Genomic DNA, 26244 nt, shown 5'->3' on the forward strand with positions numbered 1-26244 from the left:
GCAAGGAACACACACAGAGAGCGAGGGACTCACAGAGAGCGAGGGATGCACAGAGAGCGAGGGACACACCAGAGAGCGAGGGACACACAGAGAGCAAGTAACACACACACAGATCGAGGGGCAAACAGAGAGCGAGGGACACACACAGAGAGTGAGGGTCACACAGAGAGTGAGGGACACACAGAGAGCGAGGGAAACACAGAGAGTGAGGGACACAGAGAGAGCGAGGAATACACAGAGAGCGAGGGACACACAGAGAGCGAGGGACACAGAGAGCGAGGGAAATACAGAGAGCGAGGGACGCACAGAGAGTGAGGGACACACAGAGTAAGGGACACACAGAGAGCGAGGGGCGCACAGAGAGCGAGGGACGCAGAGTGAGCGAGGGACACACAGGGAGCGAGGGACACACACAGAGAGCGAGGGACACACAGAGAGCGAGGGACACACAGAGAGCGAGGGACACACAGCGAGCGAGGGACACACAGAGCGAGGGACACACAGAGCGAGGGACACACACAGAGCGAGGGATACACACAGAGAACGAGGGACACACAGAGAGCGATGGACACACAGAGAGCGAGGGACACACAGAGAGCGAGGGACACACAGAGAGCGAGGGTCACACAGAGAGCGAGGGACACACAGAGCGAGGGACACACAGAGAGCGAGGGACTCACAGAGAGAGAGGAATGCACAGATAGCGAGGGACACACACAGAGAGCGAGGGACATACAGAGAGCAAGGAACACATACAGAGAGCGAGGGACATACACAGAGAGCGAGGGACACACTGAGAGCGAGGGACACACAGAGAGCAAGGAACACACAGAGAGCGAGGGACACACAGAGAGCGAGGGACACACAGAGAGCGAGGGACGCACAGAGAGCGAGGGACGCACAGAGAGTGAGGGGTACACAGAGAGTGAGGGGCCCACAGAGAGTGAGGGATACACAGAGAGCGAGGGACTCAGTGAGAGCGAGGGACACAGTGAGAGCGAGGGACACAGCGAGAGCGACGACACATCAAGAGCGAGGGACACAGCGAGAGAAGGACAGTGAGCGATAGAGTGATAGAAAGAGAGAGAGATGTACACAGTGATAGATAGTGGGACAAAGAGAAAGAGGGATAGAGATAGAGGGAGAGGGAGAGAGGGGGACAGAGAGAGGGGGATACAGAAAGGGAGAGGGCGACAGGGAGAGTGACACAGAGAGAAAGAGGGAGACAGTGAAAGAGAGGGATAGAGTGAGAGGACACTTTGAGAGCAACAGGGACACAGAGGGAGAGAGGGACAGAGAGAGGTGGGCACACGGAGAGAGTGAGGGACAGACACAGAGAAAGAGGTACACAGCGGGTCAGGATCTGAGGTTCGGGGACGTGAGTGGGTCAGGATGTGAGGGTTAGGGGACATGAGGGTGTGATGGTGTGAGGGTGCCAGGACGTGAGGCAGTCAGGACATTAGGGTTATCAAACTGACCGTTTTCATTCAATCCAAATTGTTTCTTTATAAATTCTAATCTCAGGAATTAACATCAGAAGATTTCAGTGAAAAATCTGTCCGTGAACAACAAGTAAAATATGAAGTGAAACTTTGCAATGAGCTTTGTTTGTCTGGCCAGGAATCTTCTCTCTAAATGGAAGCAGGAATGAAGTTGTGTTTAACTCACATTCTGTGATTTCTTGCTGGTTTTTACTCATTCTATGGAAAGCCTTCCTAAGGCGACAGACGAATGGTTATTCCCAACATGTCAGAAATTCAGAGGGAACAAATGTCAAACAAAGACAGAAATAAGGACAGGGCATTGTGAATCTGTGGCTGTCTGCTGAATTAACATAACCATAGACAGGACAAGTGTTACCTTTGCAGACACAGGAAACACACCGAGGGGAACATTCCTGACAGAAAGTCGGGGGTGGGGTCTGCACACAGGTCACTGAGGAGATCTCAGCCCAAACTGTTTCTAATCATTTCCCAAATGTTTCACAACATTTGTGGCTCTTCCAAAATTTAAGATACTTTGCTGTCTGTATTCTGTGAATCCAGCTGTGAAATATCTTCACTTCAATGTCTTTTCCCCAACACTATCCCCATGTCCCTTTATGTCATTGGGATTTAGAAAGCTGTCAATTTCTGCTTTAAACTTGGTCAATATCTTTCCATCTTTGAGAGTGGAGAAATCACCAGGAATGTGGGATTAGATCTCCAGGGTTAGGTTGGAGAAACAGGGCTCGTTCGGGTCCTATTGAACCAATCTCTCCTCCTAGGACAGTCCGGCAATCTCCCTGTCAGCCGATTGACCCTCCGCTGCACTCCCTCTCTGGCAACTCTATCCTTTCTATGTTAGGGAGACCGAAACTGTACACAGTACTCCAGGTGTGGTCTCACCAAGGGCTTGTATAACTGCAGTAAGACATCTCCACTTCTGAATTCAAATCCCTCTTTCAATGAAGGCCAACATATCATTGGTCTTCTTAACTGCTTGCTGCACCCCCCTCTCCACTTTCAGTGACTGGTGTACAAGCTCCATTTGTACATCCACATTGCCCAACATATCACCATTTAAATTTGACTCTTTCCTTCAGTTTTTGTTTGACACTAACTTGGACAACTGTCCGAATTGTCTCAGTGTTGTGCTCACATAAAATGGCCACCGTTCAGTAACTTAAAATGGCAGACTGCTGATCGTGGATTTGTTTAGACAGATTCCCAGAGAGAGAGATAGAGAGGTGCAGAGACAGAGAAGATGGGGAAAATAACAGAATACATTAATTCAATATTCAGAATCTCCATCTCTGTGTATACTCTGCACAGCGCTGTTGGAATGTAATAATCAGAGCTCACAGAATCATAGAATATACATTGCAGGAGTAGCCCATTTGGCCCATCGAGTCTGCACTGGCCCTCGGAGAGAGCACCCTACCCAGGCCCATGCCTCCACCCTATCCAAATAACCCCAGTAACACCACCTAACCTTTGGGCCACAAAGGGGCAATTTAGCACGGCCAACATCTCCTCACATCCTTCTAGGCCCTAGTGAATACAGGCACAATCATAGAATCCCTACAATGCAGAAGGAGGCCATTCTGCCCATCGAATCTACACCAACCCTCTGACACAGCATTCTATGTAAGCTCAGTCACCCGCCCTATCCCAATAGCTCCTTAACCTAATCTAAACAATCTTTCTTGGACACTAAGGGGTAATTTAGCAGGACCATTCCACCTAGCCTGCACATCTTTGGACTGTGGAAGGAAACCGGAGCACCCGGAGGAAACCCACGCACACACGGGGAGAAACTGCCAACTCCACGTAATCAGTCACACAAGGCCGGAATTTATCCCGGGTCACTGGCACGGTGAGGCAGCAGTGCTAACCACTGTGCCACAGTCAAACCAATCTCTCCTTGTAGGACAGTCCGGCAACATCCCTATCAGCCGATTGACCCTCCGCTGCACTCCCTCTCTGGCAACTATATCCATTCTTAGTCAGGGAGACCGAAACTGTACGCAATACTCCAGGTGTGGTCTCACCAAGGCCTTGTGTAACTGCAGTAAGACATCTCCACTTCTGAACTCAAATCCCTCTTTCAATGAAGGCCAACATATCATTGGTCTTCTTAACTGCTTGCTGCACCCCCCTCTCCACTTTCAGTGACTGGTGTACAAGGACAGCCAGCTCCCTTTCTACATCCACATTCCCCAACAAATCACTGTTTAAATCAGACTCTTTCCATCAGGATTTTGTTGTACCAACGTGTACAAATGTCAGAAATGACTGTGCTGTGCTCACCTAAAATGGCCACCATTAAGTAACTTAAAATGGCTGACTGCTGATCGTGGATTTTGTTCTGACAATATTCCCAGACAGACAGAGAGAGAAGCAGAAACAGAGGTATGGAGAAACTAATAGAAGACATTTATTTGAGATTTTGAAACTCCGTCAAACACGACCAGCAAAGGTACATCATGGGGTTAGACAAAGATTCCTCTACACTGTGCCTGGCAAACACTCCCAGGACAGGTACATCACGGTATTAGATATCGAGCAAGGCTCTCTCTACACTGTGCCCATCAAACACTCCCAGGACAGGTACAACACGGTATTAGATATCGAGCAAGGCTCTCTCTTCACTGTGCCCATCAAACACTCCCAGCACAGGTACAGCACGGGGTTAGATACAGAGTAAAGCTCCCTCTACAATGTCCCCATCAAACACTTCCAGGACAGGTACAGCACGGGGTTAGATACAGAGTAATGCTCCCTCTACACTGTACCCATCAAACACTCCTAGGACAGGTACAGCACGGGGTTAGATGCAGTGTAAAGCTCGCTCTACACGGTCCCCATCAAACACTCCCAGGACAGGTACAGCACGGGGTAAGATACAGAGTAAAGCTCGCTCTACACTGTCCCAATCAAACACTCCCAGGACTGGTGCAGCACCGGGTTAGATACAGAGTAAAGCTCCCTCTACACTGTCCCCATCAAACACTCCCAGGACAGGTACAGCACGGGGTTAGATACAGAGTAAAGCTCCCTCTACACTGTCCCCAACAAACACTCCCAGGACAGGTACAGCACGGGGTTAGATACAGAGTAAAGCTCCCTCTACACTGACCCATCAAACACTCCCAGGACAGGTACAGCACGGGGTTAGATACAGAGTAAAGCTCCCTCTGCATTTTTCCTCTCAAACATTCCCAGGACAGGTACAGCACGGGGTGTGATACCGAGCATGGCTCTCTCTACACTATACTGTTTCCATTTTCTCACAAATATTTGCTTCTTTTCCAATTCATTTTAATTCTGTGCCATCTCGTTCTTGAGCTTCTTAATAGTGGGAACAGTTTCTCCCTGTCTACTCTGTCCGGCACCCCAAGAATTTGATCACCTCTATCTAATCTCCACTTGGACATTTCTCTCCATGGAGAACAGACCCAACCTCCAATCTATCCTCATCACTGAAGTTTCTCATCCCTGAACCATTCTTGTGAACCTCCTCTGCACTCGCTCCAGTGTGTTCACATCCTTCCTATAGTGTGGCGCCCAGAACTGTCCACAATATTCCAGCTGAGGTCTAACTAGTGTCTTGTATAAATTCAGCCTTACCTCCTCGCTCTTGTACCAATGCGGTAAATACTGAGCACGTCAGGCAGCATCTGTGGAGAGAGAAATAGAATCTTGGACCAGGGCGACTGGCAGATAGACAGATAGAGAAAAGTCCACACACACAGTAACACACTTACCCTCACACAGACACCCTGCTCTAAACAGATAGAAAATGCGGCAGATCACTTCTCCATCAGTAAATGGAAGGAGATTTTGGATTTCTCTTCAAAAGGACCAGCACACATTTAAAAAGAATGGGTGGGTGGGAGGGTTGGTGCTTCCCAATCTTTTGTATTATTATTGGGCGGTGAATTTGGAGAAGATTCGACAATGGTGGGGAGAGGAAGAAGCGGAATGGGTACAGGTGGAGTAAGCATCGTGTAAGGGGGCTAGTTTGCAGACTTTCGCTGCGGCCCCACTCCCATTTCCCCCGGGGAAGTTTACACAAAGCCCGGTGCTGGCATCTTCCTTCAACATCTGGAGCAAGCGGAGACGCCATTTTGCTTTGGTAAACTTGACGGTGCGAGCCCCTATTTATGGAAATCCCCGATTCACCCCGGCGGCAAGACTGGATACAATATTTAAACAGTGGCATAAAGCTGGGCTGAGACAGGTTACAGACTTGTTGTTGGAAAGTAGATTTGAAGAATTGAGGGAGAAACATAAAATGCCGAGGGAGGTGAAGTTTAATTATCTTCAATGATGAAACTTGGTGAAAAAGGAGTTGTCCTCTTTCGTTGCCAACCAGAGAACAAGCTGCTGGATAAATTGCTCCTCCCAGCTGAGTTGGTGATGGGAGAATTACTAACATTTACAGGTGGCTGATGGACAGAAAGAAAGCAGCGATTGAAGAGATGAAAGAAAAGTGGAAGGGAGAGTTGGACGTGGCGTTGGAATGAGGACTGTGGAGTGAGGTTATACACAGGGTCAATGCGACATCTTCACGTGCTCGAATGGGCTTGATACAATTCAAGGATGTACACAGGGGCGATATGACACAGGGACGAACGAGCAGATCCTTCACAGAGGAAGAAGATAAATGTGAGAGTGTAAAGGAGGACCAGTGAACCACGTCCACAGCTTCTGGTCACGTCCACGATTATTGGGCTTCCGGCTCTCGCTATTTAAAACACGAACAAAAGTTGTGGAGGTGGAAATATTACTGGGACCACATGAGGCAATTTCTGGGGTGTCGGAAGTACCGGGACTAATAGATGAGGACAGGGCCGATGTGGTGGCCTTTGCCACATTGATCGCCCAGAGGCTAATTGTATTGGAAGGGAAGTCAGAAGATCCGCCAAAAATATCGACATGGTTGAGGGATATTGCGTAATTCCTTAAACTTGAGAAACTAAAGTTAGCCCTTTGTGGCTCAGGTGGGGGGTTCTGCACGAGATGGAAGCTGTTCTTCTCTGTTTTTACAGATCTGTTTGTTGCCAGTGGGTAAGGGGAGGGAAGAGGGGAAGTGTTTAATGGAAATTAAGGAATAAATGTCAAATGAGGAGAATAGTATTTTGTTTGTGTTGTGACTGACTGATTGTTTGTATGTTGTTATGTTGTTCTGTCGTCCTCATCGGAATGAAAATATTTTCAAAAAACACAGCAACAGCAACAATCGAGGTTTTATGTGTTGGGCTGAGAATAAAAAGGGACAGAAATACTACTGGGAATATACTACGGACCCCCCAAATAGTGAAATGTAGATACAAGAGTAAATATGTAGGCAGTTCTCTGCCTATAAGAACACGAAGGCAATAATTAGAGGAAACCTTGACTCTCCTAATGTCAACTGGGATTCCAACAATATAAGGGGCACTGAGGGAGAAAGATTAATGTAGTATGTCCAGGGATTTTTTTCAACCTATTCGTGACAAACCAAAGACAGATGCAATAGTAGACCTAGTCTCGGGAAAAAAGAAGGTCAAGTGGGTGAAATGACAATTGACGACCATATCTGGCATACTGATCACAATTCAAATAGGTTTCGTACTACGATGGAAAACAACAGATATAAAGCAGGAGTAAAAATGTTGAACTTGCGGAAGGCAGCTGTTGCAGAAATGAGAAGGGACTTGGCAGAGGTGGATTAGACAGCACTGCCAGAGGATAAATAAGTGGAAAAGCAGTGGGAAGCATTAGAACAGGGTGATCCTAAATGTAGAAAGTATAAATGTCCCCTCCAAAGATTGGTTTTTAAAACATATTTTTATTAAGGTATGTGAATTTGCTGATAAACATAACATAGACAATGACATCAACATGGTATGGTAAACATCCCCCCCCCCCATCTCAATCTTCACACACCCTAACCATACAAGAACAATCCGGCCCTTCCAGCCCGCCCCACCCCCTCCGCCCCCATCACTTTGGAATACTGCACCTGCTGTCATTTTAATTTTCCCTCCAAAGATTGTTTCTGCCAAATCTAGAACTTCTGGATGCAGAAACTGTGGATACGGGTTTAAATTACATGCTGTCTCCATATTTACAATAGAAATGTGTGATGCAAATATATCAGTACAGGAGAAGCACTGTGACATATTGGATGTGATAATCATAAAGAGAGATTAAGTACTATTAGATGCTCTGAGGATGATTTTGCAATCTTCACCAGACGAAGGGAGGTACAGGAGGACTGGAGAAATTAAAATGTATTTCAATTGTTATAAAGGGATCAAAGGAAATGCCAAACTATTCCAGACCACTTAGTATTGCGTCGGCGGTGGGCAAATTAGTAGAATCAATCCTGAGAGCGAGGAGTAACTTTCACATAGAAAGGCCTGGACTAGTCAAGAAAGATAAGCATGGATTTTGGAAAGGAAATCGGTGCCTGAAAAATTTGATAGAAATCTTCGAGGCAGTTGCAAGAGGAATTGTCGAATCTGGTGTGGTGCATTTGGTACCCATGAATTTTAGCAAGGCGTTTGGCAAGGCCTCGTATGGCAGGTAGGGCAACAAAGAAGCCCATAGGATACAGAGTAATGTGGAAAACGGAATAAAATGTTGGCTTAGTGACAGAAAATATGGCCGAGCGTTGCCCTTTCGAATGGAAAGCTGTTTCAAGTGATAATCCAAGGGCACGGTTCCGGGGCGCTTACTGTTTGTGTTATATTCTAACGATTTGGACGTGAACGTGATTGGGACATTTTCGGACGACACAAAGATTTGCCGAATAGGGGATAGTGTAAACGATAGAGATGGATGGTGGGGTGAGCTGTAACGTGACAGATGGATTTTCGCACAGAAGTGTGAGATCATGCATTAAGGTAGGCCAAACAGTTATAGAGAGTACATAATAAATGGAAATATATTGAGAATTGTTGATAAAGTGAGAAATCTTTGTGTACAAGTGCACAGGTCCCTAAAGGTAGCAGTCCAAGTAGGCAATGTTCCAAAGAAGGCATATAGATACATACATAGATACATAGAAGATAGGAGCGGGAGGATGCCTTTTGGCCCTTCGAGCCTGCTCCGCCATTCATCACGATCATGGCTGATCATCCAACTCAATAGCCTCATCCTGCTTTCTCCCCATAGCCTTTGATCCTATTCTCCCCAAGTGCTATATCCAGCTGCCTCTTCAATATATTCACAGCTTTAGCATCAACTACTTCCTGTGGTAATGATTTCCACAGGCTCACCACTCTTTGTGTGAAGAAGTGACTCCTTATCTCTGTCCGAACTGGTTTACCCTGAATCCTCAGACTGTGACCCCGGTTCTGGACAAACCTATCATTGCTAACATATTCCGTGCATCTACCCTGTCTAGTCCTGTTCGAATTTTATAAGTCTATATGAGATTCTCCCCCCCCCCCCTCATTCTTATGAACTCCAACAAGAACAATCCCAACACAGTCAATCTCTCCTCATATGGCAGTCCCGCCATCCCTGGAATCAGTCTGGTAAACCTTCGCTGCACTCCCCCGAGAGCAAGAACATCCTTCCTCAGAGAAGGTGACCAAAACTGCACACAACACTCCAAGTGTGGCCTCACCAAGGCCCTGTACAATTACAGCAACACATCCTGCTTCTATACTCGAAACCTCCTGCAATGAAGGTCAATATACGTCTTCTTTATCGCCTGCTGCACCTGCATGTTTACCTTCAACGAATGGTGCGCAAGGACACCCAAGTCCCACTACGCACTTCCCTCTCCCAAATTACAACCATTCAGGTAGTAATCTGCCTTCCTGTTTTTGTTTCCAAAATGAATAACCTCACACTTAGCCAAATTATATTTAATCTGCCATTGGTTTGCCCACTCGCCCAACCTGTCCAGATTGTGCTGTAGGATCCCTGCATCCTCGTCACAATTCATCCTCCCACCTAATTTGGTATCATCTGCAAACTTTGAGATGAGGCATTTTGTTCCCTCATCCAAATTATTAATATTTCTTGTGAATAGCTGGGGTCCCAGCACCGATCCATGTAGTACCCGACTGGTTACTAACTACCAATACAGAAGGTTCCATTAATCCCTTCTCTTTGTTTCGTCTCTGCCAACCAGTATTCTATCCACCTCAATACATTTCCCCCAGTCCCATGCTATTTAAATAGATAGATATGGAATACTTTCCTTCATTGGCAAGGATATAGAATTAATAAAAAATAAGGATATAATTGTAAACGACACTGGTGAGAATACAATTGCAGCATTGTGTACAGTTCTGGGCACCACGTTATAGGAAGGGTGTAATTGTACTGGAGCGAGCGCAGAGGACATTTATAAAAATGTTGCCAGGGCTAGATCAATGCAGTTACGTGGAGAGATTGGATAGGTTAGGGTTCCTTTCCCTGGAACAAAGAAGGTTGAGCGTTGACTTTATTGAAGTGTGCACAATTATGAGGAGAAGAGATAGTGTAGCTAGAATAACATTGTTTCCCTTGATGGAGAATTCTGTACCAATGGGCATAGATTCAGGACAAGTGGCAGAATGTGCAGAGGGGACATGAGGCAGATTTGCTTTAAGCAGAGGATAGTAGGTGTCAGGAATTACCTGCCCGCGTAGGTAGTGGAGGAAGAGGCGTTCAAACTTTCTTCAATGTACCGCTTTCTGCACCTTAATTGCTTTACGCTGTAGGGCTATGGGCCAGATGTAGGAAGGTGGGATTAGAACATAGAGCATAGACCATATAACATTACAGCACAGTACAGGCCCATCGGCCCTCGATGTTGCGCCGATCTGTGAAACCACTCTAAAGCCCATCTATTCCCTTATCGTCCATATTAGATAGGAAACCTGGGTCTCATCGGGCCGGCATGAGCAAGACGGGTCAAATGGCCTCCTTCTGTGCTGTACCTTTTCTGTGGTTCTATCCCCTACACCCTGTCTGCCCGAGGAAATTCCCGCAAGAGAATAATTAGATTAACCGTCATGTTTCTCCCAACTGCGGAACGCACTGCATTGAGTATTCCAGACATCAATGCGAGCCTTCAAATGTAGTCACATGTTTTGAAAGATATTCCATATCATTCTGTACAAGGTTTTGAATCAAATCAGGGGAATAATTCATGCATTTGCTTCGAATGTATGTTTGTTCATGGAACTAAGTATGTTAAGAACATATATATTTGTAATTTCAGAGACACATTGGTCGCCTTATGTCCAAACAGGGCAACATTGGATTGGTTAACCCACTGCACCCCTATAAAGCTCTCTCCACATTTGATTTTATTAAATGCGTTGACGTGTGGTGTATAGTGTTTGCTGTCAATTACAAACTGCAAGCGTTGTAAGCACATATTATTAAAATGTTAATTATACTGGCCGCTCTTACCTGATCAATTGCAACCTGAAATGCCTTGTGTTATTCTTACCTCTCTGCGTCCTATTGGTTTAAATGTTTCTCAAAATGGATTCCATATGCACACTCAGGACGGTATTTACATTGTCATGTTCTTTGTCTAGAATTCACGCGCCTGATTGTGATATAATTCGGTAACTCGAACATAGAACATAGAAAATACAGCACAGAACAGACCCTTCGGCCAACGGCGTTGTGCCGAACCTTTGTCCTAGATTAATATGCTGCCGAATTCCAAATCTGGACCATTAGTGAAAACACCACGACAACAGAGACTGTCACAGTGAGTTTGTAGAGGTGTAGTTTAAAGAGTTCACTCCCTTTTCAATGAAGGCAATGAGATACGGAGAAACATAGAAGTTAGGAGCACGGATAGGCTATTCGGCCCTTTGAGCCCGCTACTCCATTCAGTATGATCAGGCCTGATCCTCGATGTCAATATCATATTCCTGCATTCCCCCATAACCCTCGATTCCAGTAAAATGTAAAATAAATACCAACTGCTTTTGTACATTCCGTTTCCTTTGCCCCCACAGCTTTTTGTGGCAGCGAATTCAATGGGTTCAATACCGTTTGAGTAAAGAAATCTTTCCTCATCTCAGTCCTAAATTGTCAATCCCGTATCCAGAGAATGATTCGCCAACCAGGGAAAACATCCTCCTTGCATCCAGTCTGCCCAGCCCTGTTAGAATTGTATACCTTGCAACCCGATCTCCTTTCATCCTTCCAAACTGTAGTGAGTACAAGCCCAGTCGAACCGATCTCTCCTCAGAAAAGAGTCCCGCCAACCGTATTATCAGCCCAGTGAACCTCCGCTGCACTCCCGCTACGGAAAGTATATACTTCCTGCAAATTTCCACCTCATACCCCAGCTCTGGTCTCACCAAGGCCTTGTATTACTGAAGTACACATTCCTACTTCTGAACGCAAATCCTTTTGCAATGAAGGCCAACATATCATTTGTTTTCCTAGTTCATGCTCCATCTCCCTCTCTAACAGAGGACAGTTCCATAGCAACCTGAATGCCAACGGAGCACAACCTCATTCCACTTGTTCATCGGAGACTTAACGTTCTGTTCGTATTTGATTATTTTTGTGGTGATACGAATGTAGGAGAGTACAGCGAATTAATTTTGCTAACGTTTTGGTGTTCAATTTAGTTATTGCTGTTAGATTGGGAGGGACAGTTAATTGATACAGCGATCTCCCAAAACGAAAATTTCCGAGATCATCTGTGATGACCCAAGATTTCCACACAGAAAGGCGAGCGAATGTTCTCGGTAACTGAGGACAGAACGTATTGATCCGGAGGATCTGTCATTGTGATGGAAGGGAATATATCTGGTGTAACAATGCTTACAGAATATGTGCCTCAGCGAGGGGTAGAGCTGGGAGCATGGGGACAAATATCGAGGCGGAGGGAAATGCCAGTTAATATCCCTGTCAACAACTCTGTACTTTTAGTAAACTGATCACAGTTACTTTGAATAATTCTGCTCCTGGGAGCAGGCTTTTCCTAACTACCAAATTATTAGTTTCTCTCACTTCCTTACTGACAATCACACCGTCCACAACGGTACTTCTGCTGTGAATTCCATTTTTCTCCATTGTGTATTCTCTTCCACCAGGAGTGTCGCACATCCAATGCTTAATTTCCACAGCATAGAGCTGTAATCTCTCTCATTCGCATCCCTGTCTTCACCGTGGTAATATTTTCATTCTCCGTAAAATACAAATCAAAAGCCTCCATTTTCAGGCCTCATTATTTGCATCTGCCGCTATATTCTATGCTGTGGAGATGCCGGCGTTGGACTGGGGTGAGCACAGTAAGAAGTCTTACAACACCAGGTTAAAGTCCAACAGGTTTGTTTCGATGTCACTAGCTTTCGGAGCGCTGCTCCTTCCTCAGGTGAATGAAGAGGTATGTTCCAGAAACACATATATAGACAAATTCAAAGATGCCAAACAATGCTTGGAATGCGACCATGAGCAGGTGATTAAATCTTTCCAGAGATGGGGTAACCCCAGGTTAAAGAGGTGTGAATTGCATCAAGCCAGGACAGTTGGTAGGATTTCGCAGGCCAGATGGTGGGGGATGAATGTAATGCGACATGAATCCCACGTCCCGGTTCAGGCCGCACTCATGTGTGCGGAACTTGGCTATAAGTTTCTGCTCGGCGATTCTGCGTTGTCGCGCATCCTGAAGGCCGCCTTGGAGAACGCTTACCAGAGGCTGAATGCACTTGACTGCTGAAGTGTTCCCCGACTGGAAGGGAACATTCCTGCCTGGTGATTGTTGCGCGATGTCCGTTCATTCGTTGTCGCAGCGTCTGCATGGTCTCGCCAATGTACCATGCTTCGGGACATCCTTTCCTGCAGCGTATGAGGGAGACAACGTTGGTATCGTGGTCACTGTTCTGAAGACTGGGTAGTTTGCTGCAAACAATGGTTCGTTTGAGGTTGCGCGGTTGTTTGAAGGCAAGTAGTGGGGGTGTGGAGATGACCTTGGCAAGATGTTCATCGTCATCAATGACGTGTTGAAGGCTGTGATGAAGATAACGGAGTTTCTCCGCTGCGGGGAAGTACTGGACGGCGAAGGGTATTCTGTCGGTTGTGTCCCATGTTTGTCTTCTGAGGAGGTCGGTCCGGTTTTTCGCTGTGGCGCGTTGGAACTGTCGATCGATGAGTCGAGTGCCATATCCCGTTCGCACGAGGGCATCTTTCAATGTCTGTAGTTGGCTGTTACGCTCCTCCTCGTCTGAGCAGATCCTGTGTATACGGAGCGCTTGTCCATAGGGGATGGCTTCTTTAATGTGTTTAGGGTGGAAGCTGGAGAAGTGGAGCATCATGAGGTTATCCGTGGGTTTGCGGTAAAGCAAAGTGCTGAGGTGACCGTCCTTGATGGAGACGAGTGTGTCCAAGAATGCAACTGATTTTGGAGAGTAGTCCATGGTGAGTCTGATGGTTGGATGGAACTTATTAATGTCATTGTGTAGTCGTTTCAGTGATTCTTCGCCGTGGGTCCAAAGGAAAAAAATGTCATCGATGTATCTGGTGTATAACATCGGTTGAAGGTCCTGTGCGGTGAGTAGGTCCTGTTCAAACTTGTGCATGAAGATATTGGCGTATTGGGGTGCGAATTTGGCTGTTCCGCGCGTCTGGATGAAGAACTTGTTGTCGAAGGTGAAGACGTTGTGATCCAGAATGAAGCGGATGAGTTGCAGAATTGCGTCTGGAGATTGGCAGTTATCGGTGTTGAGTACTGAGGCTGTTGCAGCAATGCCGTCGTCATGGGAGATGCTGGTGTAGAGTGCCGAGACGTCCATTGTGACGAGGAATGTTCCTGGTTCAACTGGTCCATGGGTGCTGAGTTTCTGTAGGAAGTCCGTCGTGTCGCGACAGAAGCTGGGCGTACCTTGTACGATGGCTTTCAAGATGCCCTCGATGTCGCCAGGGTGGTTCTCACACAAGGTCCCATTGCCTGAAACGATAGCGCGGCCTGGTGTGTTGGCCTTATGTATTTTCGGGAGGCAGTAGAGATCTCCAATGCGGGGAGTACGTGGAATGAGAGCACGTAGGGTGCTCTGAAGATCTGGATCCAAGGTCTTGATCAGTCTGTTAAGTTGGCGGATGTGTTCCTTGGTCGGATCTGCGGGTAACTGTCTGTAGTGTTCTTGGTTGTTCAGTTGTCGGTATACTTCTTTGCAGTAGTCCGTTCTGTTCAGTACGACAGTGGCCCCCCTTTGTCTGCTGGTTTGATGACGATGCTGCGGTTGGTCTTGAGAGCGCGGATGGCATTGCGTTGTGCTTGGGTGACGGGCGGGGCTGTCTTGTGAATGCGACTGGTGAATCTGGCATTGACGCGACTCCTGACGGCTTGAGCATCCATGTCGAGTCTAAGGCAGCGGCCTTCCGGAGGGGCCCAATTCGACTCTTTCCTCTTCGGCTGCCGCATCGGTCTGCTGTTCCGGTTCATTGGTAGTCTGCTTGGGTTTGCTGTTGGCCTCTTGGGGTCTGTGGAAGATATATTCTATGCTATATTCTGTGGCTATATTCTATGCAATGCTACCAGACATATACTCACCGCTTCCCTACTTTTAGAATTTGGCGCACAACCTTCCCTCCTCGAGATCTGCGCCATTGTTGCCGCATGAAGAACACGCTCTTATCATTCAAGGACACATTTGTTTGAAGTGGCGGATGTGCAGCAGCTGCGCTTTCACGTTCTCTCTCTGACCTGTCAGTTCCGTAAACCCGCCATCCAAAATAAAATCGTCCACTATTTGTAACTGCTAATTTATTTATATGCACGATGCGGAATGTTAAACAAATCATCACATTGTTTGCTGAGACGCTCTGTTATCTCCGGGTGTGAGACTGAGCTCCCAGTCAGTTCACAATCCAACTTTCTGTCCTGCACCACCACTGATCTTTCTCTCTCCTCCGCCTCGGACTCCATGAAGCGCAACGAAATCCGGAATTTAATGACCTCATTTTTGATCAGATAAGTTAAAACTGCTCTTTATTTAGTCACTGCTGCTGATCACCTGAAAGCGGCTCGGTGGCAGAGTGGTAAGCACCGCGGCCCCAGTAGTAAGCACTGCGGCCCCAGAGCTCGAGGGACACTTCCAGCCTTGTCTGTGTAGAGTTTTCACGTTCTCCCCATGATATTATAAGGAAACATGATCAGGCAGTGAGGCTCTCAGCGAGATCAGAACATGCTGATACATTGAATCGTAATAACGAAATATGGAATTGTTGAACTGTAGCGGGAGGGAGTGCAATGTGTTCACTGTTAACAAGAAGGACTTTCCTCTTGGGTTTCCTCCGGGTTTCCTGGTTTCCTCCACAATGCAAAGATGTGCAGGTGAGGTGGATCGACCATTCTAAATTGTCCATTAGTGTCCATATACCGGTTATGGGATCAGGGATTGAGCTCGGCAGTGGATCTAGGTGGGGAGCTCTTTCGAAGGCTCACATGAGCTTCGATGGGCCAAATAGCCTCATTTTGTACTGTCCGGATTCTAAGAGGTTCTCTTCAGTCCTTTTAACCTATTGCGTCAATTCCCCTTTCAATGTCTCTGTGAGAATGCAAATTGCGAGAACATCAATTTTCATGTTCTAATAAAAAGTCACGTGGCTGATCATATAATCCGTTTGCCTTTCTGTGAATGGCGTTTGGCCTTACCCGTATTTGCAGCATTGTCAGTTCATATTTCAAATTTGCAGCATTCACAACATGAATTTTCCTTTTAGCTAAGTAAATACCATTGGCAAAAAGAAAGCGGTCAGGATGTGACTGACGTTATTTAAAAGAAACTGGAACATATCAGTTACAATTGTGGAGAAACTGGAGAATGGGTTTTCCCGAGAGTAGCAAAGGGGCCTCCTTGTTTTAAGTCTTTACCAAATGCGGCACTGAAGTCTGAGCTCTCACTGTCAATTTCGTTCTGTATGTAAACAGCAATGAAGGGATCTTTTTATTTTACAAACACAGATTTATGAGCTGATTACTGAGCTGAAGACTTTATGATCTCCAGCTGCGAGCAGTGTTGCAGAACGACATACCATATATAGGTGATATGGCTTGCAAAATATTATAAGGAAATATGATCAGGTAGTGACTCCCAGCAAGATCAGAACATATGGCTACATTGAATGTTAATAACGAAATATGGAATTTTACACTTGTTGAACTTTAGCGGGCGGGAGGCAATGCGTTCACTGCTAACAAGAAGGAATTTGCTTTCTGGCAAGGCATTGCTTGCAATCAAGAAAGACGCCCACACGCCCAGTATGAGAAAAACAGCTCGCAGTGTGCAGAGGCTCAGAACTGTCACTGTATGTTTTGCTGTTGTCTGAAGGAACAGGAAACACCTGGCTGTGTGGGCATTTCCATGCTCATGTTCGGTTTGTTGCTCCCTTGCAACGTGGCTATCTGAATATTTCACTGCGAATTTTATTTTCACTGCATTAATCAACCCATAAACCATCACATTGCAATATTCCTGGGAAGTTCATTAGTTCAATCGCAATGCAACATAGCTGCGTATATATACATGGATGTCTCCTCACCACAAATACCGAATCACAGTACACAATTCTCATAATCTCATAGTCCGTGTACATTTCCCAATACGGCAAACACAAAATATCAACAAATCTGGTTAAATTGTATGTAGTCAACCCAATCAGGAAAGTCAGATGCCCCAGGAGCACAAATTATCCGGATTAAATTGAATGGCAATGTCAGCATCCGTCAGATGCACGGCGTTTCCTGTCTGTATAAAAGTAAATCTAACATTCAGGCTGTTAGTGATCATAAACAATCAGCAGTAATGTTGTGTGAATGTGAAATGTCGGCTTACTCTTTTGCAGTTAGGGGAATGCATCCTAAGAAAATATGTCAATGATTAACAAACTGCCCTTCGATCGGAACAAATCATTTTAATATCAGCCGATCTCTTTGACAATTAAGATATGCAGAATAAGGGGAGACTGAGGATTCCTCTCAGATAAATACATCAAGTTATCTGTGGTCGATATATAAGTTCATCAGATATATTGGAGCAGAATTCGGCCATTCAGCCCGTCGAGTCTGCTCCGCCATCATATCATGGCTGATATGTTCCTCATGTTCTACCTCCAGTGCTCCAGGCCAAGAGCTGGATGGCGAAATCAGCCAGGGCATCTCCTCCCTAGAACACATGACCTAGAAGCGGGAGTAGGCAATTTAACCCCCCGAGCCTAACACCCTTAATGTGATCATGGCTGATCCCATCCTGACCTCAACTCCACCGCCCCGCCCGTTCTCTATAACCCTTCAATCCTTTACCAATTAAAAATCTGTCTAACTCCTTTTTAAAGTAACTCACTGTCCCAGCATCCACCTCACTCTGGGGTAAAAAATTCCACAGTTTAACAACCCTTTGGGAGTAGTTTTTCCTCAACTCCCTTTCAAATTTACTGCCGGGCACTGTTTTTATAGACTGTTTATAGTGGTGTAAGGTTTAATACTGTTTACTCTAGAGAACTGTTTACAAAGACCCTGTTTACAGCAATGTCCAGTTGATATAGACTGTTTTCTGTACGACACTGTTTATATAGACTCTTTTTACAATCGTGTATTGTTTTGGTAAACACTGTTTATTGTCGGGCTCTGTTTGCATCGACTCTGTTTACAATAGTGTACTGTTTAGATAAACACTGTTTACTGTCGGGCTCTGTTTACATAGACTTTTTTTACAATCGTGTACTGTTTAGGTAAACACAGTTTACTGTCAGGCTCTGTTTAAATAGACTATGTTTACAATAGTGTACTCTTTAGATAAACACTGTTTACTGTTGGGCTCTGTTTACATAGACTCTGTTTACAATAGTGTACGGTTTAGATAAACACTGTTTACTGTCGGGCACTTTCAACATAGACTGTGCAGAAATATACTTTTCATTGCACCTCAGTACACGTGACAATACACACTGTTTTACATAGCATCTGTTTATTGTAGTGCACTGTTTACATAAACTATTTACAGTAGGACACGATTTACATCGCTTGTTTACTGTTTTGACACTGTTTACATCGACTCTAATTGCTGTTGGGAACTGTTTACATTGACTGTTTACTGTAGTGCACAGTTTACATCGACTCTTTAATGTAGGACAGTGTTAACATCGACTGTTTTAATGCGGTGCACGGTTTACATATAAACACTGGTTGCTCTACAGCTCTTTTTGAATACAGTCCGATTCCTATAGTGCACTGCTTAATTAGGCTGTTTATTTTAGGCATCCGTTTATGTCGACGTTGTTTACTGCAGAGCACTGTAAAGTTTAGTTTATTGTTTAAATACACGACTGTCGGGAGTGGTGTTTATGATCTGTTTCCTGCAGGGAGGCTGTTTAAATAGACTCGGTTTTCTTTATCGAGCTGTGTAATTGGACCCAATTTACTGCAGGGCTTTGTTTAAATAGATTCAATTTGCGGCAGTTGACTTTTTAAACAGACTGTGTGCTGCAGGGCACTGTTTACACAGACTGATTACTTTAGGGCATGATTACCTAGATTCAATTTACTGTAGGTGACTGTTTAAATAGACTTTGTTAACTTTTTCGCAACGTTTAAATACATTAACTAGGATCACGGTTTTTCGGGAACACTCGACGGCAAGAGGAGGTCCGGAAAAAGGAAATCCACAAAGCAATTCCCGCGACCAGTATTCAAGGGCCAATCCCAACTTTTAAAAACAGCTGCCAAGTGAGTGATTTAAGTTGATGATCTAGGATCGGGCGCATCAATGACACAAGAACCCAGAGAACCCGGGGCCAGCGAACCCGTACATCTTAGTCGGACAATCTCCCGGAGAGTGAGTGTGCACCACATTCTATCCATTATCCTTCCTGCAATGGAATTAACAGCCTCATGTTAAGCCATTGCTAAAGTAATCTCCTCTGACTTCAAACTCACTTTATGTAGTAAGTCTTAAAACACCAGATTAAAGTCCAACAAGTTTGTTTCAAACACTAGCTATCGGAGCACTGCTCTTCCCTCAGGTGAATGAAGAGGTGGATTCGAGAATCATATATATATATAGACCAAGTCAAAGATGCAAGACGATACTTTGAATGCGAGCATTTGCAGGTAATTAAGTCTTTACAGAGCCATAGTGAGGGGTAGTCCCAGGTCAAAGAGGTGCGAATTGTCTCAAGCCAGGACAGTTGGTAGGATTTGGTAAGCCCAGGCCAGATGGTGGGAGGGTGAATGTAATGCGACATGAATCCAAGGTCCCAGTTGAGGCCGTACTTATATGTGCGGAACTGGACTATAAGTTGTGCTCGGCGATTCTGCGTTGTCTCGCGTCCTGAAGGTCGACTTGGAGAACGCTTACCCGAAGATCAGAGGCTGAATGCCCTTGACTGCTGACATGTTCCCCAACTGGAAGGGAACATTCCTGCCTGGCGAGAGTCGCGCGATGTCCGTTCATCCATATCGCAGCCGTCTGCAATATATATAAATCTTTTAAATATAAATCAGTTTCGTTTTATTTTATTTTCCTTTATATATATTGATAAATGTAAACAATAATAATATAAATCATTAACCGACGGCTTCTTCAAGTCGATAATCAGTTCCTTGGTCTTTCCAGCATTTAGAGAGAGATTGTGTTCAGTACACCATGTAACCAAGTGATCTATCTCCTTTCTGTATTCTGATTCATAGTTGTTTGAGATAAGACCAACCACAGTCGCACCATCAGCCAAGTTATAGATTGAATTGGAATTGAATCTCGCAACAAGTCGTGTGTGTACAGGGAGTACAGTGGAGGACTGAGCACACATGCTTGTGTGGCCCCGATGTTGAGGACTATTGTGGAGAAGGTGTTGTTACTTAAACTGACATATTGCGGTCAGTTGGTGAGGAAGTCAAGGATCCAGCTGCACAGGGAGGGGTCAAGTCCAAGGTTGCAGAGTTTGGTTATTCGTCTTTTGGGATAATGGTGTTGAAGACAGAGCTGTAGTCTATGAACAGCAGTGCGACGTAGGTGTCCTTGTTGTCGAGATGTTCAAGAGTTGATTGTAGGGCCAGAGAGATAGCATTTGCTATGGATCGGTTGCCACGGTAGGCAACCTGCAATAGACCGAGACCGTCTGGGATGTTGCCGTTGATCCATCTCATGACTTTCCGCTCGAAGCATTTCATGATAATAGACGTTAGGGCCACCGGTCAGTATTCATTGACGCACGCTACCATGTTCTTCTGATCAATCTATTTAAATGGTGTCCTGCTGTAAATGAAATCTCTTTGAACAGGGCCCTGGAGTATACAGATTGTTTTTAAACAGTGACTTACGGGCATAAGAGTGTATTGAAACATTGCCCTAAAGTAAACAGTGTAATTAAATAATGACCTGCAGTAAATTTACTTGAAGGAGGGCCCAATGGAAAACGATTGTATGTAAACATAGCACGACAATAAACAGTGTTTATGTATACCATAACTACTGTAAACAACATCTATGGAAACAGTAACATACAGTAAACTCTAACTACAGAAACGATACCCTACAGTATTACTTTACTCATAGCAATCATTTTTTAAAAACAGAACCCTCAAACAGATTTCTTAGCAGCGCCCGACGGTGAATAGAATGTATTTAAACAGTGCTCTACAGGACAAATACAGTAGAATGAAGCCGTATCCTACAGTCGACAGTTCCTCTTTAAACATTATCCCACAGTAAAAGAAGTATTTTTAAATAATGTCCTTTGTTAACATAGTCGACATCAACAGTGCCCCAGATTAAACGGTCTAAAGAATGACCTATAGAATTCAGAGTATATTTTAACAGTCCTCTACTGTTAACGGACTCCGTTTAAAACGTGGCCGACATGAAGAAATCCGACTGTAATTCACCAGAGTCTTCTGGTAAACACAATCCTGTAAATAAGTAAATTACAGTAAGCAGCGTCTATTTCGATGATCTGAATAGATTTTTTTACCGTGCCCTAAAGAAAACAGAATCTATTTAAACAGTATTGTACAGTAAATAGAGTCTATTTGAACCGGGTCCAACTGTTAACAGGGCCTTAAGTAGCTCTCTAACGTTTACACAGTCTATTTTAAAAGTCCACTACAGTATTTAAATCGTGTCATTCTGTAAACAATGTCTATTTAAACAGCTCCCTATAGTTAACAGTGTATATTTAAACAGGGCCCTATAGTAAACGGAATGACTTCAACAGATTCCTTCAGGAAAAAATGATCTGGAACTTTCTCTCCAGCCAGCGACTTAAGTGACTGGTGTGCCGCACATACACAGCGTGACCTCCCGTAAGTGCGGGCGTACAGGCATGGGCATTCAAATACCCGGACGCAGCAATAGACGCAGGAGGAGCAATCAAGCGAGGCTGCTTTGTCCTGGATGGTGTCGAGTTTATTGAGTGTTGTTGGAGCTGCACTCATCCCGGCAAGTGGAGAGTATTCCATTACAATCCTGACTTGTGACTTGTAGGTGATAGACTGGCTTTGGGGGAGGGGGAGGGTTGGGGGCAGGAGGTGAGTTACTCGCCGTAGGATTCCTGGCTTTTGACCTGCCCTGGTAGCCACAATATTAATGTGGCTAGTCCAATTCAATTTCTGATCAATGGTAACCCCCAGAATGTTGATAATGGTTGATTCAGCGATGGTAATGCCATTTAATATCAAAGGGATATTAAATTCTTGTAGGAGATCGTCATTGCCTGACACTTGTGTGGTGCGAATAACTTGCCACTTGTCAGCCCAAGCCTGGATATTTTCCAGGTCTTGCTGCATTTGGACACGGACTGCTTCATTATCTGAGGAGTTGCGAATGGTGCTGATCATTATACAGTCATTCGCAAATATCTCCACTTCTGATCTCATGATGGAAGGCAGGTCATTAATGAAGCAGCTGAAGATGGTTAGGCCTGGGAGACTACCCTGAGGAACTCCTCCAGTGATGATCTTGTGCTGAGATGATTGACCTCCAATCACCACAACCATCTTCCTTTGTGCCAGGTATGACTCCAACCAGAGGAGAGTCGTCCACTGATTCCCATTGTCTCCAGTTTAGCTAGGGCTCTTTGATGCCTTACTCGGTCAAATGCTGCGTTGATGTCAAGGGCAGTCACTCACGCCTCACCTCTGCAATTCAGAACTTTTGTCCAGGTTTGAACCAAGGCTGTAATGAGGTCAGCAGCTGAGTGAACCTGTCGGAACGCCAACTGAGCGTCCGTGAGCAGGTTATTGCTGAGTGACTGGCGCTTGATAGCACCATGCCATCACTTTGCTGACGATGGAGAATAGACTGATAGGACGATAAGTGGCTGGTTTGGATCTGTTTTGTTTCTTGTTCTCACGACGCACCTGGGCAATTTTCCACATTGCCGGGTAGATGCCAGTGTTGTAGCAGTCCTGGACCAGCTTGTCTCGGGATGGAGCAAGTTCTGGAGCACAAGACTTCAGTATTATCATTCATGAGGACCCACGGTACCCAACATGGTTGGACAGCTCTCTACCACCCTGCTTCCAATCGACCTGCTATTAGAGACGTTCAAGGCGATCATGAAAATGCAGGCATCTGCCACTTTGAGACTCAGATCGACCCGGTCCTTACTCACCTATCAAACTATACCTCACACTGCCACGGGTGCAATACCCGGCGAACTGCTGATGGACAGATATCAGAACACATTTGTACTGGTCTTTTCAAATCTGTCGGGTGGGTGGAGGCCCAGCATAATGAGCAGCAAACACCCAGTGGTTTAAAGGAAGTTGAAAGAACATTTGTGCAGGGTGATTTGGTTGATGCGATGAATTTCGGAGCTGGGCCAAATAGATTTTTGGGAACTGTCGTGTCCAAAAAAGGCCAAGTGTCAGAGAAGGTAAAGGTTTAAGGGAGAATGTTTTAAAAAAATCACCTGGCCCACTGAAGAAGTATTGAACCACACACCGAGCTACAGGAACTATCTGCCCCTTGTAGACTTGTCTGGCAGTGAGATGGATGTGGATGAAAGTAATGCTGCTGCAAGTTACCCCGAGGACAAACCCAGTATAGTTTCGGGGCGGAGTGAGAAAACTCCCTGAATGGAAACATCGTCACCTATCGATATTCAGCTCGTTGAGGGCCTAATACGAGTCAGCTCTACTTCCGAAGCACTCGCCAATGATTTGTGCCGCGTTTAGGGGATTACGGTCCTCTGAACGACTGATTTTATGAGAGACTCTTTTGAGAGACATGTGATTTACATTTTTGTAAGTAGTTCCTTTGTTATTTGTGGATGTTAAATGGTAAATTAATGGGTCAGGGAGGGTCATGAGACTCGATCGGCTATTGGGATTGCAGCGTGTGAATCGTGGGGCTGGAGCCCGGGTTTCCCGCCAGTTGTGAACTTGGAGTCTTGTATCCTGGTAGCTTTTATCTCATTCACTCTCTATATTGCTGACATTAAATAAATCGTTCAATGATTAATCCATCTGGTAGTCGCCCGTCGATCGACATATTACAAATATATAAACGAGGATCTCTGTCAGCGACCTGAGCGAGGTGTGCAAGATTATGGGCGGCATAAACAGGTTGGATAGGTAGTAGCTGTGCCCATTAGTTGAATCGTAAGTTTTGAGGGGAGACAGTTCAAGGTAAGGGGCAGTAGTGATAGGAGGGATTTGAGGAAAAACCCTTTTTTACCAGAGGGTGGTGATGGTCTGGAACGCACTGCCTGGGAGGGTGGTAGAGGCGAGTTGCCTCACATCCTTCAAAGCGTACCTTGAAAGGCCAGCACGGTGGCGCAATGGTTAGCACTGCTGCCTCATGGCGCCAAGGTCCCAGGTTCGATCTCGGCTCTGGGTCACTGTCCAAGTGGAGTTTGCACATTCTCCCTGTGTTTGCGGGGGTTTCGCCCCCACAACCCAAAGGTGTGCAAAGTAGGTGGATTAGCCACGCCAAAATGCCCCTTAATTGAAAAAACAATGAATTGGTTACTCCAAATTTTTTTAAAAAGTACCTTCATGAGCACTTGGTACGTCATAAAATTCAAGGCTTTCGGCCTGGTACTAGTAAATGGGTTAGATCTGTCGGCCAGTTATTTTCCATGCGTCATGGCAGGCTCGATGGGCCGAAGGGCATTAATGTGCAATGTCTGTTTCCGTGGTTCTGTGAGCTCATGGATCGAATCAAACTCAATCCTACACCTAATGAAGGAGCAGGATTGAGGTGACTCTGATTCAACATGGCGATGGTCACAGTGCTGCATCCCCTCCTCCAAATCGACCTGGAGCCTCACACCAGAGGTGAGGATGGAGCTGTCAGTGGCCGTTTCAATCACAACTTCATTGACCTTCTCAGTATCCGGAATTGAAAAGCCCGTCTCAGTAGCGGTGAACCTGAAACTGGTGGTTTGAGGCAACACTGCGGACACTTCCTGTAGAACAACTCGGGTGTATTGAGAACAAGGATGGGGGAACTAATTACAGGCACAGAGGTACCTGAAGCAGCTTTTTACTCTGGGACTCACGGGTCCACAGTGTCAGGCTCCCTGCTCCAGGTTCCCCACGTTTTCCCCATTGGTCGCAGTCCAAGCTCACACATGAGAGGCCTCGAGCTGGTCACGTGGATCGCAAGGGGTCACCCCTGAAAAGAGCAGCGCTATTACATTCCTACCCATTAATGTCCCTCAGTAACATACATAAAACATGAGTCATTTTGCATTAACTATCTCAGAAAAGCTTGAGACATGAAAAAGAGGCAATTTAGAACAGCCTTTCAGAGGATGGATCTCCCAGGAACTTCGGAGGCATGGTGTATCGCCTCAGTCCACCACCCGGATCCTCCACCAATGGCACAGTTTCATTGTCAGCAGTTCGTGGATTACCATCTCTCCAGCTCCATCGGGGTCATCGGCGGGTCCTCCATGGAACTCCCCAGTTCCCTCTTTTCCGGCTCTGCAACGGGGACAGTGGTAATACCAACTGGTTCCAACTGTTCAAACATTGGCTGTGTGACCTCTCACCTCTTTAAATGGTCCAAGTACTTCCTCACTCGTCTGCTTTGCAATTCCAACATGTATGAGACTGGACCAGTCTTCACCACAATTCTGCCGGGTAACCAATGTGGGCCTGAAGGAAAGACCAGGTTGACAACTTTACGTGACGTGTTTCAGACGAAGCCTGTGTGGCATATAAGGAAAGTAGGAAGGAACTTAAGCAAGGAGTCAGGAGGGCTAGAAGGGGTCATGAAAAGTCATTGGCAAATAGGGTTAAGGAAAATCCCAAGGCTTTTTACACGTACATAAAAAGCAAGAGGGTAGCCAGGGAAAGGGTTGGCCCACTGAAGGATAGGCAAGGGAATCTATGTGCGGAGCCAGAGGAAATGGGCGAGGTACTAAATGAATACTTTGCATCAGTATTCACCAAAGAGAAGGAATTGGTAGATGTTGAGTCTGGAGAAGGGGGTGTAGATAGCCTGGGTGACATTGTGATCCAAAAAGACGAGGTGTTGGGTGTCTTAAAAAATATTAAGGTAGATAAGTCCCCAGGGCCTGATGGGATCCAGCCCAGAATACTGAAGGAGGCTGGAGAGGAAATTGCTGAGGCCTTGACAGAAATATTTGGATCCTCGCTGTCTTCAGGGGATGTCCCGGAGGACTGGAGAATAGCCAATGTTGTTCCTCTGTTTAAGAAGGGTAGCAAGGATAATCCCGGGAACTACAGGCCGGTGAGCCTTACTTCAGTGGTAGGGAAATTACTGGAGAGAATTCTTCGAGACAGGATCTACTCCCATTTGGAAGCAAATTGACGTATTAGTGAGAG

The 26244-nt window shown here is 45.6% G+C and overlaps 1 long non-coding RNA gene across 1 annotated transcript in view; it reads right to left on the reverse strand.

The window, feature by feature from the left end:
• Positions 1 to 26244, reverse strand: part of LOC140399573 (uncharacterized) — a 489788-nt gene that overhangs the window by 28655 nt on the left and 434889 nt on the right. Inside the window, exon 2 of the long non-coding RNA XR_011937728.1 lies at positions 5112 to 5161. This is a non-coding gene — a long non-coding RNA (uncharacterized lncRNA). The remainder of the gene's footprint in view (positions 1 to 5111; positions 5162 to 26244) is intronic.

The sequence above is a fragment of the Scyliorhinus torazame genome, chromosome 23, assembly GCF_047496885.1.
Source record: "Scyliorhinus torazame isolate Kashiwa2021f chromosome 23, sScyTor2.1, whole genome shotgun sequence".
Lineage (NCBI taxonomy): Eukaryota > Metazoa > Chordata > Chondrichthyes > Carcharhiniformes > Scyliorhinidae > Scyliorhinus > Scyliorhinus torazame.